This window comes from Cydia fagiglandana, chromosome 17, assembly GCF_963556715.1.
Source record: "Cydia fagiglandana chromosome 17, ilCydFagi1.1, whole genome shotgun sequence".
NCBI lineage: Eukaryota > Metazoa > Arthropoda > Insecta > Lepidoptera > Tortricidae > Cydia > Cydia fagiglandana.
The window spans coordinates 2996118-3011284 of record NC_085948.1 but is presented as its reverse complement, the minus strand read 5'-3'; the positions used below and the strand labels follow the sequence as shown (position 1 = coordinate 3011284).

At 40.7% G+C, this 15167-nt stretch overlaps 1 long non-coding RNA gene across 1 annotated transcript in view; it reads right to left on the bottom strand.

Moving 5' to 3' along the window:
• LOC134673004 (uncharacterized) overlaps positions 1-15167 on the bottom strand; it is a 503466-nt gene that overhangs the window by 411378 nt on the left and 76921 nt on the right. The window lies entirely within an intron of this gene.

The following is a 15167-nucleotide window of genomic DNA, read 5'->3' as shown; positions in this document are numbered from 1 at the left end:
ACTTTAGGCACGTTTTTTACGAGTATACGCTACTACTCGTGCTGACTGTAACAGCGAGCTGCAAGATTGCATAGCCATATAATGAATGAATTTATTTATTTCAGCGTCGTATGGTAGGTAGCATCCAAAGTAGGTATTCAAATAGTTCGGTACGTCATACCAATTATATAGTGTTCCGAACTATTTGAATACTTTGGATGCTACCTACTATATATATGACGCTGACTGTACATAGCCCATAGCCGTATCGCTTTGTATCTTGGAGGATATAACCAAACGGAGACGCCTTGTCTGTAATTTTCTGTACAAAACAGTCTCGATTTTTGCGGGGGAGGAGCAGGTCAAATGTATACGTAACGTAAAAATAGCCATGTCAGATAAACGTCAGTCCATACAATGTGGTTGACCATTGGCCGCCTATTTTAACAGAGGGGAACGCATGTTAATGGCTACTCCGTTTGGTTATATCCTCTAAGCTTTGTATCTGCAGTCATAAAACAAAAAAAAGTTGGAAACAACTGCGCGCAGTCCCGGCGTATAAAACCTGCTTCTAGGCTAGGTACAAAAGTTCAGGGCACTTTGTATAAACTCTAATTTCTTTGGTAGTGTTATTTTGGAGGGAAAAGGGTGCCAAGAAATGAGACACGGCCGTTTATCGTATAGCTATATTCCGACTGACAAGGCTGTTGCCGGGTGCAACCGGCTGGCGTGAAAATCTCATCTACCCGATATCTTAAACCTAACATCCCTCCACCAATAGTTTTTACAACCAAAAGAACTTAAATTAGAAAAATTGTCTATAATCCACCAGGTTCCGTGCGCGTTTGGTCTTTCCTGCGGCCACGTTTTGTCCCGCGGATTCATCAAGCGCCGTCTCCGATGCCGGTAGTGGCGGCGTTGGGACCTTGACAGAATCGCTTATACAAGGTTCCTGTTGTTCTGGACAATCGGTCCATTCCTCTAACTCTGTCGTGGTCGATGACGCTGATGGTGTCGCAGCTGGAGCGGGCAGGTTACCGAGCGCCGTTGGGGCCGCCACATCTGATGGTACCGCTGTCACTTGAGGAGTATGTGATGGAGCAGCGTCTATAACTATAGCTGGCATGTTATCGGGGACGAAGTGTTTTTGCCCCGGGCGGGCAACATCTTGGTTTTCCGGTTCAGATTGCCCTATGGCATCTTCCTTCCCCATATACTTGTACATTTGATTTTTATGTCTTTTTATTAAGCGGTCCGATTGTTCACATTGAACTAAATACGTCGATCTCCCTAATTGTTTCTTCACCAACGCTTTAGACCAAAACGCTCTTTGTCCCTGGTACACTTTCACTATAACAACGTCATTCGGCTTAAAATTAATGTTCCTACTGCCACGGTACTGCTGCATCTGAGAACACTGATTTTTCCGAACGGTTTCATACAATGCTGCATCGGATGAAACCCGCGGTACTGGATTCATTAAGTCCAATCTACATCGTAGGTTCCTACCGAACAGAACCTCCGCCGGTGATCGGTTAGTGGATGAATGTTTGGAATTTCGATACTGAAACAAAAATTCGTGTATTTTCATTTTTAATTCCTTTTTTTGAACACCGCTCAGAAGAATGGCTTTCAAAGCTTTTTTAAAAATCTTCACATAACTTTCCGCCTGACCGTTACTTGCCGGGTTGTATGGAGGAATTGTGACATGAGAAATACCATTCGTATTACAAAACGCTGCGAATTCTGTTGACGTGAACGATGTGCCGTTATCTGTACAAATTGTGTTTATTAACCCGAACCTAGACATCAATTCACATAAACAATTTATGACAACTCCCGAACCGAACCCGTTGCTAACATCGAAAACCTCAACCCATTTTGAATAAGCATCGACAGCTATCAAAAACATATTATTATTAATAGGGCCTGCAAAATCGAGGTGTACTCTATAAAAAAAATCAGGTGGAAACTCCCAGGGCGTAAGCGGGGCGCGGCTGGGTGCGGGGCGTAGCTGGGTGCATACTGCGCACGCGGCGGCCGCGCGTTCTATGCACGCGCTCTGCCCGGGCCACCAGAACCGATCACGCGCTGCTGCCTTCATTTTAGCGACACCTAAATGGCCTCGATGCAATTCCGTTATAACTTGGGTTCTTAGGGATTGTGGAACTATTAATCTAGCACCCCTCATTACACAACCGTTTTCCACTGAGAGTTCGATCCTACAGTCAAAATATGGTTTAATCGCTTTATCTGTTATTTTATTTGGCCATCCGTTTAAAACATAACCTACTACTCGTGATAAAACCGAGTCTGTTTCTGTAGCGCGGCGTACGTCACAAACGGAAGCGGGCGGCGAACCGGTTCCTGCTACGAAATGAATATAGGATGCGCGATCAGTTTCGGCCGCCGCTGGCGCGACCGCCTCGCCGCTTCGCTCAGATTGCAATGATGACGTCACCGCCATGGAGCGACTAAGAAAATCTGCCGTGTTGTGCGCACTGCTAACGTACTCGATAGTGTAATTATATGCGGCCAAAAATAGGGCATACCGCTGAAGTCTATTTGCGGTCACTTCCGGTATCCCTTTTTCGGGATTAAAAATTGATAAAAGGGGCTTATGGTCCGTTCGTAAAATAAATGGTGTTGCTCTGCCATACAAGTACTGGTGGTATTTCGTGATACCGAAAACGATTGCCGTTGCCTCTTTTTCAATTTGACTATAACGTTTTTCCGCGGCATTTAAACTTCTAGACATGAAGGATATGGGTTGCTCAACTCCATCATCCCCCACTTGCGATAAGATGGACCCAAGACCAAAGGGTGACGCATCCACTGTCAAAATTATTCGTGCCTCCGGGTTAAAATGCGCAAGCGTGTTATCAGCTGCCAGTGCATTTTTTATAGCAACAAACGCGTCCTCCTGCTCCTGAAGCCACTGCCATTTAACATTTTTTTGTAGCAGTTCATGTAACGGATATAAGATAGTAGATGCGTTTTTTATGAATCCCCTATAGTAGTTCACCAACCCTAAAAATGATTTCAATTCAGTAACATTTCTTGGTTGTTTCGCATTTAAGATTGCTTTTACTTTTTCAGGTGACTTATGTAATCCGTGCCTGTCGATTATATAACCTAAGTAAGATACGGAATCTTGAAAGAAACTACATTTTTCCTTTTTAAGAACTAATCCCGCGTTCTCAAGTCGCTTAAATACTTCCCGTAGTCTAGCAATGTGCTCATCCTTAGTTTTTCCCGTAATCAGAATATCGTCCAGAAATTGGAGTACACCATCTATTCCCGATAGAATTTTCTCTAAGGTGCGCTGAAAAATAGACGGAGCACTGGCTAATCCAAAAATTAATCGCTTATACATGTATAAGCCTTTGTGTGTATTGATGCAGGTCAGAGGTTGTGAGTCGGGGTGCAATTTAATCTGGTTATACGCTCCCGATAAATCTAACTTTGTGAATTGCAGTCCGCCGTGAAGTTTCGAAAATAACTCGTCAATACGTGGCAAGGGATATTTTTCTATAATCAGCTGTTTGTTAAGAGTAGCAGAGTAATCCGCACACAACCGAATGCTACCGTCCTGTTTTAACACGGGGACAATGGGGCTCGCGAAATCTGAAGAGGTGGCGGGTTCAATTATACCTAACTCCAATAAGCGATTTAATTCTAGCTCGAGTTTTGGTCGAATTGCAAACGGCACCGATCTAGCCTTTTTAAAAACCGGAATCGCATCCGGTTTTAAATGTAATTTTACTTCCACGTCTTTGCAGCAACCTAATTTTTCGGAAAATAAATGCGAATAATTTGTCAAAATTTTATCACACTCATCCCAGTTACACGCATTTACCCTCGAAGTTACCTCTAAGTGGAACTTTGAGATGAAGTCCCTCCCTAGCAACGGAGGTCCGCCATCTGTTACTACATGGACTTCTAAAAACTCGGTTTGATTATTGTAAACAAAAGGCAGCGTTATCACTCCAGCCAACCCGATAATACCGTCATTATAACTACGAAGTATTTTATGACTTTTACGTAAAGGATGATTCGAAAAATGTTTAAAATACACGGATTCATTAACTGCTGTCACTGCAGACCCAGTGTCTAATTCAAATGTTAACTGACCATTATCCACCGTTACCGACACCAACATTGGTTCTCCTCGATTAGTACGAATATTATAAATTAAATGCTCACCCTCATCGGCTTCATCCGTGCAACATTGCAGGAAATGGTGATTAGATGGGACATTCTTCGCGTTACAAACGCGCATTAAATGCCCTTTAACACCGCACAACTTGCACGACGCATTCCTAAATCTACACTTCTTGCCCTCATGGTTAAAGTATCCGCACACTGAACACTGTACAGAACCCTTTTGATCCCGCGAGGTGCTCGCCTGCGGAACCCCGTTCTGCCGAGTCGCGTTGGCTTGCTGCTGCGGGCCGGCCGCCCGCGCTGTCACCTTGTGCACGTCCGCTGTGTCGCGCACCTTCGCCTGCTGCGCACCTTCTCTCGCGCAGCGGATGCTCTCCGCTAACTGCAGTGCCTTCGCTAGTGTGAAGTCTTCCAGAGGTTCTCTGAATAGCCGGTCCCGCTCCGGGCCTCCAGTCATGCCCAGCACGAACCGATCTCGCAGCGTGTCTTCTAAACTCGCCGCCACGAAATTGCAATGCAATGATAAACCACGAACTCGCGCCGCCCAATCCGCTAACGACTCGCCCGATGATTGCACGGCACTATAAAATTTGAAACGTTCCGCGAACCCGCACTTTCCAGTTTTAAAATGGCCGTCGAGAAGTCCCGTTAACTTTACTAACTCGAGCGATCCCACCTCGGCAGGGAGCGCGAGATTTTTTACGAGTCGGTACGTCGGCTCTGCTAAGCTACTTAATAAAATAGCCCGACGTTTTGCGCCCGATTTGTCCGTGTCCTCACTAATGTCATTTGCTATAAACCATTGTTCAAGGCGGCCCTTATATAATAACCACTCCTGTTCTTCGTGATTGAACACACTCAAAAATCCAACTGACATTTTAGCCATGATTACACCGAATAAAACCAACACACGCGTAAAGTCCGTTAAGTCGTCGCCACTGTTATTTTGGAGGGAAAAGGGTGCCAAGAAATGAGACACGGCCGTTTATCGTATAGCTATATTCCGACTGACAAGGCTGTTGCCGGGTGCAACCGGCTGGCGTGAAAATCTCATCTACCCGATATCTTAAACCTAACAGGTAGTTTACTTGTTAAGGGGGACTCAGGGCCGTCAGGCCCTACGGTAGGGCCCTTGGACACATAAGAATTTGGGGCCCTTTTGGAAAGTAAAGAAAGCGAATTAAACTAACATAATTCTACTATGAATTTATTTATTATGAGTAAGTAATCAAATTTACTGTTACTGTCTGTCCCTTGGGGCCCCCTGAGAATGGGGCCTCTTAGTGTGCCCTAATGGTAAAGATGGTACTGGACGGACTACGGAATAGAATGGACAGAATTTTATTGTTTTTCTTCAACCTAGCATTTTCACGGCCTAGCGCCAGGGCCCGCTTTCCTGCTCAATCTTCTCCACTTTGTCTTCGGCATCCTCAGGTGTGATATTGTTCTCTTCTATGTCCGCTGTCACGATGTCCAGCCAGCGCTTTTTAGGCCTACCGCGGCCGCGTGATCTATTAGGTCAGTTAAACCGTATTGTCTATTAGCTTAAAAGCTAAATAAAAAATATGTGCAAAAAAAATTACAATTTAAAGCCAGGATAATTAAACGTTCGGCGTGGGCGAAGTGAGCCATCGCCCACGGCCTCGCATCCCAAGGGGGGCCTCGCGCAAGGCCCCTTCGGGCACAGTGAAACAAAAGGGCCTCGCAAATGCGATCTCGCCTACAGCTAGATTCGTTCACGCTACGCCACTGGTTCTAATTACTTAACTTATAGTAGGTACAGTCAAGGAATTTAAATTCCGACCCATTTCGTACTTTGTCACAGTGACAACCGTATGAGGTCTCTAGCGGCTTTCATATTGACTGTCACTGTGACAAAGTACGAAATGGGTCGGAATTTAAATTCCTCGACTGTACCTATAATACTTAAGTATACTTAGTTAGTTATAGTTATACTAAGTAAGTAATACATACTAGTTTTACCTTTTCTTACGTAAAAGCAAGGTATAGTCACATACCTTCACTCACACCAAGTAAGAGTAGGTAAGGAAAGGACCCTTAAGGGGCTACCCCACGCCAATGACCTTCGATCTGAATCCCTTAGTTTTCTAATGTTTTTTTGTAGCTTATCATAATTAACAGCAACGGCTTTAAGCAATATAGTATCCCATATTTACTTTAAAGTTCATTGTCATCGAGATACTCGGAGATACCTATTTGGCATCAAAGTTGAACAATTTGAGACTAAAAAACTGGTTTTCTGGCCATAACTTTTGTGTTAATTAGGTTAAAATTAAGACTTTGGACACGATTTTCGAGACTTCAAAGACGAACCCAAATATGTAGATTTCGTACATGTAAGATCCTTCACTGCAAACTAGATACGAAAAAAGTGTTTTTTTAGACAATGTTTAAAAATTCATAAAAAAATAAGTATTAATTTTTTTCAAAATCCGGTGGACAAAACCGGAGATAAAACATTGAAGAACCGATAACCGTTTGTCTTATAATTCTATCTGTAGTGTAAAAAAAAGGAGATATGATTCAAAACTTGTCAAAAATCGATGAAAACCTCGGGTAGTCCCTTAACAGCGGTATATTCTAAGCAGTTTCAACAGGTGCGTGTGGTGTCATCTCAAACACTTTGTAAAGCAGCTGGGCCCTGTTTTACAAAGCTAGGCAGTTTGCATATCTAAACCGGCACTTGTTTTCGAAGGGTAGGTAGAAGCTGGTAGAAGGTACTAATGGGTTTGGCAACTGTCAATGGTTTGCATAGATGGCGATTGGCGCCCTCTTAGCTAGTCCCTTTTTCTATGAGATTTGGCTTCTTGCGGGCTGGCATCCAGGGCATAAAATTCCATAAAAAAAATTACACAATGACAGGGCAAGCTATGCTGGCGCCATCTGCTAATTACTTCGACCGGCCAACCCCATTTAAACAAATGATTTGCAACTTTGGTCTTGAAAACGCCAACGCACGAGTATTATAAGTACTTAAACTCGCAAAAACGAAATTACTCACTCATTTAAGTAGACACACTTTAATTGTTTAAAAGTGTAAAAAGGCCAGATTCAATAAGGTTGCACCTATAATTTAAAATGTATATGGAATTTGCAGTGGCGGATTTCCCATAAGGAACAGTAGGCCCGGGCCTAGGGCGGCAAGATATTAGGGGCGGCAAATTGTGACAAAAAATTCGCTGATGATAACAAAAAATAACTCAAAATTAGACCAGGCAACAAATTCTCAAAAAAGTACCTATAGAGGGAAATGCTTGTAACACAATTTTTGACTTTGTACCTATTTTTATTTGAACTATCTAGGAGGTGAACATATCAAAAGTCCCCGGCCGTAGCCCTTGGAGCCAGGGGAAGAGAGACGTCTCCGAAACTGTCGGACCAATTAAGTTGAAATTTGGCACACATATGTAAGTTTGTGACCCAAAGATGGACGTGTAACGTAAATAATAGTACATTGTGCAACATGGGGCGTAAGTTGAATATTGCAAACGAGAGTAAGTTAAATCGCGACGGCTTGCCGGAGCGATTTATAGGCTCGAGTTTGCAATATTATTACGCCCCGAGATACACACAATGTTTTTCCTCACACTTGCGATACAAAAAATAAGTTTAAAGACAAAAAACTGTTAATTATGGCACTAGAAACTTCATAACTCCCTAGGGAAAACGAATTTTCTATATGCTCCCGCTACGCCTACGTGCAATTCCACATTTACTGAGCGAGTGTGATGAAAATGAATTTTAAAAATGGCCTCCATATTTTGGGGGGTAAATGAGAAAATTTAAAAATAAAGTTTTTCAAACTACATCGTGTTACAAATCAAATCAAAGAGCTCATTGTAAGAATCTCAGATTTTTTGTATAAAAGTAGGATAAATAGTTTAGCAGTGATTCAAGAAAATAGTTTTTAATGTTTTTGTAGGTACATGAAAGTCAATGTTATTGGTAAAACTGTCACTGACAAAATGAATAAGTATTTGCTTATTTTTTTCATAAGACCTATGTTCCTATGATCATGTTACAAGGACGTATAGTTTCTAAGATATAATAAGCGAAAAACCGAAAAATGTGACCTTCAAACCAAACCCCCCAACTTTTGATATGTTCACCTCCTAACGAGTCCAAAAAAGTTACTAAGTAAAAAATGTGTCCCAAGCATTTCCCTCTATAATATATCTTTCCGTTGCCTGATCTAAATGTAGTCAATATGATGGGTGCTGATGCTGAGAAAGGGGCGGCTACAAGGCTTGGGGCCTAGGGCGGCAAAGACTGCAAATCCGCCACTGGGAATTTGTGTGTATGTTAGTTTATAAGGTATTTGTAATATGGGCCTTGTTGCCTGAATCATCCTGAATCAAATAAAAAAAAATAATACCTGAATATTGCTTTGTCCTGGCTTTTTGTATTTGAAAGCGTACCTATATAATATAGCCCTATAGGTTCATGTTACTTTGAAATCATCATGGTTTAGAGCAGCCATTCTCAAAGTGTGTTCCGCGGAACCCTAGGGTTCCGCAAAGCCTCTGTTGGGGTTCCGCGAAAATACTTCTAATAATAAGAAAAAAACAATAGGTATATCTGGTCGACAGTGACGAACGAAAATATTTAATTTGGGGTTCCGTCAAATATTTCGCTTTCCAAAAGGGTTCCGTCACCAAAAAAGTTTGAGAACCGCTGGTTTAGAGCATCTCAGTAGCTCCTTGTAACATGCATCGTCTGTTAAGACTAAGGAGTATCATAGATAGGTATATACCTATATTTAACCCGTTCTATCTCCTTAATTATCCCGACTAACTAGCCCCTGACATTAATCCTGCCAGTTGCAAATGAAGCCATTTTTCACAGTCAGCTTGTCCGATTGCGTCGGTGTTGAGAGTACCGCTTTAAGGCACCTGCCCGACCACTGCAATTAGCGAGAAGTTTCAATGAATCTTTCTTTGAGGTGTAGCTGTGTGTGATTGACCTCAAATCTCATCCTTAATATCCTAATAACATTCATTGTCTGCTAAGACTAGTACATTTAATTATTTATCCTTAATTATCTGACTAACTATCAAATAAAGTCATTTTTCACAGTCAGCTTGTCCGATTGTGTCGGTGTTGAGAGTACCGCTTTAATAAGGCACCTGCCCGACCGCCGGCAATTAGCAAAAATTTGCTATGAATTTATTCTTTACGAACGTGTGTTTTCTCTAAGAAAAAGTTACAATTAACATCAATAGTACACTCAGATTCTTCAATGGTTCAGTTACCATTAAAAGATGGTGGCACGTAGTTTTGGAGCAGTCAGCAATCATCAATTAAAATTAATCTCTCTTATTTATGTACACGGGATCCACATCTACTACTTACCTATACACTGACCACGCTACCTTTACACAAACTTGGCAGTAAGAAGCATTAGATACCTATACCTTACCTATAAGCTCCACACTTGACGTAGGTGGCCATTTTCACTTAACTGTGCACCTTTAACGACCGGTTAGCAATATTTATAAAACTGACGGTCAATGTCAAATCCCATATATTTTGTGAGGAATGTAACGGTTAGACGTTACTGAAACACGACTTAAGTCGCACTTTAAAGTACAAGTTAAATGAAAATGCCCAGGTATGGAAACTTAGCGTGGGCCGCATGAATGTTTCTTGGGCGAGAAATTGGTGAAATTGTTCGCTATCTTCGCCGCCGGTCAGACAACTGCTTAAGGAGGATCTGGGACTACGTAACATGCGGTTAAGATACAAACTAGAGGAGGCTGACGTACAAATGATACAAATACTTATTCAGTTTAGTTACAAAAGTGAACGTTATTCAAAGTTAGATAACAATTAGTGTTCAAAATAACAACAACAACATAACAACAGTAGCATAAGAACCATTGTTTAATGCAAATAAATGAAATATGAATCTGAAATAACCGGTGGTGTAGAAATGATTGAAAAAAATTTCGGCGTCCAAAATATTAATTTGCCATCTATTAGGCCGATTTAGAGACTTCTATATGTTTTCTATATGTATAAACAAAACTTAAAAGAGACACGTAAGTCACAGTAAATGGACATAATGGTAAGATTGTCTATTTAATTAATGAAGCCATAAGCCAAGTTTAAAGCATCTTTATTTACTGTTACTAAGTCCTTATTTACTGTAACTAAATATTCTCCATAAAGTTAAAAAGATACAGAGGAATGAAACAAGTTTGAATAAGACCTAGACAGGCGGGCTTATAGTAGTGTACCCTATGATGGGCGTGGAACCAGTAATGGGATAAAAAACCACAAATCCTGTAAAATAAGTGTCTAAAAGTAGTTTATAAACATTGCCTGTATATTATCATAAATAAGAGTCCTAGAGCTGTTTCAGTTTGAATTTTTATTAAATTTGGTTGTTTTTTAAGAAATTGGCGTCAACCCAAAAGTTGTCGTGTCACTGAAAAAAAATACCACTACGAATTCTTAACAACTTCGCTAAGAGAGGTGAGTTAATTTATTAAATTTTAATTAATACTTGATGAAAACTGGAATGTGTTTTGTTAATTGCATTTACCATGAGATAAGGTATACAACATACTATGTTGTGACTCCACAGATGTAAAAAAAATAGTGGTATTTGCCCCAATCCCATTATAGGAGCTGTAAAACTGCATACCTCCTATAATGGGACAATTTACATAATGATGCTTGCCATGCCATCATTTCATGTTTAAACAATACAGAAGTAAATTTAGTTACGAAATATGTCAACCAGGAGGTATGCTCGGACTTCGGATAAATTAATATCGTTTTTTAGTGTGGGTCAAATCTTGGTAGCCGAGTTTGAGCCACTTTCCCGTTTTCCGATTGAATTGAAATTTTGTATTCGTAATTAAATATGCAAATCGGATGATAATGCAATATTATGATAACATGGACCAGATCTGATGACCTATTTCACTATTTTATACTGATAGAGCAGTGTCCATTACTGGGTGGCCCATTACTGGAGCTTTGGTGTCCATGACTGGAGAAAAATAGCATAGTTTTAATTTGTTAAGTATGTGGAAACTCATTGCAGTATCTTTGATACAACACGCCTGAAACATGAAAGACGGGTAGGACTTTCATCTTTCAATACGCTAAGCGGTAGACCATTCACATGTATTAGGGAAATATCACAAATACTCCAAATTCCCTCTTAAATGTCCCATGACTGGTGCTGTTACTATATAAGGTCTTAAATGAAAGTTATTTTTGAGAACAATTCAATAAATAGTCAAGTGGCATGTAAATATTGGCATTTTTAACGAATTCTAATCTGTTTGTAATAATTTTAAGCATAAAAATAATATACTATTTGCTTTTATATCGTCTAGACTTCTAGAGCAAAATAATTTCGTCAGACGCAGAATAAATACCTAAAATATGTCAGTTCAAAGAAAACAAACAACCCAATCTTAAAATTAACAGACGCTCATAGAATACTAATAAACAGAGGGCCTACCGCGAACCACGTTCGACGTGTCGCCTCTCTGTCGCACTTGTAAATTCGTACGTAAGTGTGACAGGGAGGCAACACATCGAACGTGGTTCGCGGTGGGCCCTCAGAAGTTTGAAACGTTTGTGTGTGACAGCGCCAGCGAGCGTTTCAAGTGGGATTGGCTGAAGTCGGTCCCAAGTTGGTCCTAAGTTGGTCCAACTTGGGAATTTATGGACTGATGCGGCTCCCAATGATGGATTAAGTGTGAAGTTCAAGCTGTAACTTCTAAAGCTATCGTAGGGATACTAAACATAGCAAGGTACTTATTTAAAGTACCTACACATTCAAGTACAAATTCTTAACAATTTACCTAGTATTTACTAAGATAAATTGTTATAAATTTGTACTTTTTACTAATGCACTAATGCAAAAGTGACGTTATGATTATGTGTTTGAAGAAATGTCACTTTTTACACTGACAGATCATGCAGATTCATTAACCTTTATATCCTTATATTAAAATCAGAATAGGCCTGTTAGACAAATAAGTAGGTATGATCGGTTTTTCCATTTCAAATATATTATGTAATATTTAGATTGAAAAAAAAAGTTGAGCCCTGAATAGACACTGGAGACAGATAATAAACTGCTTACGAAATGTAAGGTACTTTAAACCGTAATATTTAGACTGAAGAGTTCCCTTCCAAAATAAGTATTCCATTTATCTATCATATCTATTAAGCTATCTTTAGAGTCTACCATTTGCCGTTTTAATTGAAGTCACGAATTAATAAGTAGGTAGCAAGAAATAGGTGTGGTTCGTCTGTTAGCTGTCAAAAAATATTCCGATCCATCGGGTGTGAGGGTTCTCTTCCGCATTTATGCTACGGAGACTGTCTCCATTCGCGGCCCATCCTGCGGTGGTCCTTCATCGTCATTATGGGGACGATTGTGCGTCAGGTGTCAGGTGTAGACCAGCTTTATCGCTGCCGGCGGTTACCCGACACCGCGACCCCTAGCCCGGGGATTCTGTTTGAGCGGGGCCGGGTTTCGGGGCCACAGTGAAGGTGACCGCAGTGGCGGATTTGCCCTAAGGCTAAGTAGGCCGGGGCCTAGGGCGGCAAGATATTAGGGGCGGCAAATTGTTACAAAAAAATCAGTGATGATAACAGAAAGAACTCAAAATGTTGTCAATAGCAAGGTACTTAAATATAGATACTTAAATAATGTATGGGTGCTGAGACTGCTGAGCTGCTGAGAAAGGGGCGGCTACAGGGCCTGAGGCCTAGGCCGCCTAAGGCGGCAAAGACTGCAAATCCGCACTGTGGCCGGCAGCTTACGCTACGTCTTACGTAGGCGAACAACGCGCGAACGCGGCGCGGCGCGGCGCGGCGAAATCAATCCTTTGATGCCCATAGAAGTGTCCTACGTAAGCGATCTCGTTGCGAACGCGGTGCGGCGCGATTTGCACGCGAATGTCAGGCGGCGCGGCGCGGCGCGGCGCGGCGGCGGCCGCTTTCGCCGCGCCGCGCCGCGCCGCGTTCGCGCGTTGTTCGCCTACGTAAGACGTAGCGTTAGGCTGGCGTGTGCGTCAAGCCCATATGGGCTCCATCCGTGTGTAGTGTGATGTGGTGTCTTTTTCTTTCTTCTGTCACATAATAAATAATAGTACTAAGTACTTACAGAAGACTCACTCTCTAACAAAACGCGTCTGTTACGATCAACACAGATATGGCCGCTAGGTGGCGACAGCGCCACGCGCGGCTGATGGCAAACCCCAAAATTGGGGCCGAACGGATGTACTTTTAGCTACCTGTAGCAAAGCGACGAAATCGCGGAGTGAGCGACGCCTGTCAATATAGTCCGATAGCAATAACTTTTGAAGTTATAAGATTATTAATGTTGCTTATTTTTTACATATAGTTTCCAGACCACATACTAAACCTAATAATAATAATTTGTGTCATCCTAGGTATTTGCTTAGGTAGAAATTTAGGTATTTCTTTTTTTAAACAGCATTCGGTAAAAACAATATTCGAGATGAAATTCTTTGTTTCCCTGTAAAAGCGAAGTGGCTTCCGACATACACACGCATTTTGTGTCATTTTCATCCACGGGTATAATGACATTTAATAAATACCTAATAGTGAACCTAAAATGCCTAAAATAAAATTATAGTCGGTAAGTGAAGTGTTGTACTTCACAGGATATTATAATATGTTATTCAAACAAATGTGTGTCAAATTCATCCACCGCTTTTATTTTTAATATTTTTTTTTCTTATAAAAATCAAGTATCTGCCACAAAAAAAATTTCATGTTATTAAGTTTACGTCTACATTATTATAATGCCACATCGAGACAACATTCATAATTTGGGTCATTTTCAACCACGGTTTTTTACTATTTGTCAAAATAAAACTTTGCATGAACGGCGTACGCGGGGAAGGCTACCTACGCGGGTAGGGTGCTTGTTAGATGAACATTATGGCTTCTCTATCCGATGGGCCAACGCCGGCCACTCCAAGGAACGCAGCCATGCGGTAGAATGAGATAGCAATATCACTTGCTCCCTCTAACGCATAAATGCGTCGCTTGGAGTGGCCGGCATTGGCCCATCGTGTAGAGGAGCCATTACAGTGTATTTATTTCATTCGGAGGCATCTTTTCATAGGCTCCTCATACTGACCAACATTCGTGAAGTTCGCAATCAAAAGGTACCACTTTATCCTTGCCATAAGGACTCTCTGACAGGTTATTTGTATAAAGATACAATAAAGTTTCGTCTTTATGGTAAACGACAAAGTGCTCCCTACCTTTTGAATGAGAATGTCACATCAGCGACTTTTAAAAATAACTTCTATTCGATATTTAGAACACTTTTTAAGATTATTTTAAGACGCAATGTATTGCTAAGTTTGTGATGTATAAAGCCTGGCAAGCAACGTCAGTTATAATGATGATGATGTACATTGAATACAAGACTTCATAAATTATAAAAGTTATTGAAAAAAAGTATGTTCGTTTGTGGAGCAGAATATAATTGTTTTAATTATTTTGGTGATATTACGGGCTCCATCGGGTTGGTATAATTATGAGAAAAAATGTTGGCTTGCGATTATCGTTAGCCACGCCCCCCACAACATAGCATGAATTGAATGCAATGAAAATATTTGCACTTGCATGTGCAACTATAATATGTACCTAGTTGATACATAATATAAAGACTGATTTTATTAATTTTAGTAATATATATTATTACGATACCTTTTGGTTCAATTGGCGTAAAGGACAAAATGCTACTTCTCAGGAGACGCGAAAAACTGCATTTTTTTTAAAATGTTTATAATATATTTTTGTGGTTTATCGAGCTATGTTTTTGATGTGTATTGGAAAAGTACTCAAAATGTTAGTCTCTTTAACCTGAATTAGCAATCATATCTATATAAATTAAATACGAAAGAAGTTAATTTCCTTTAAAATTGGTCAAAAACACTATGAATGTCCTTTACGCCCATGAAATTTTTGATAATTTAGTGAATCTT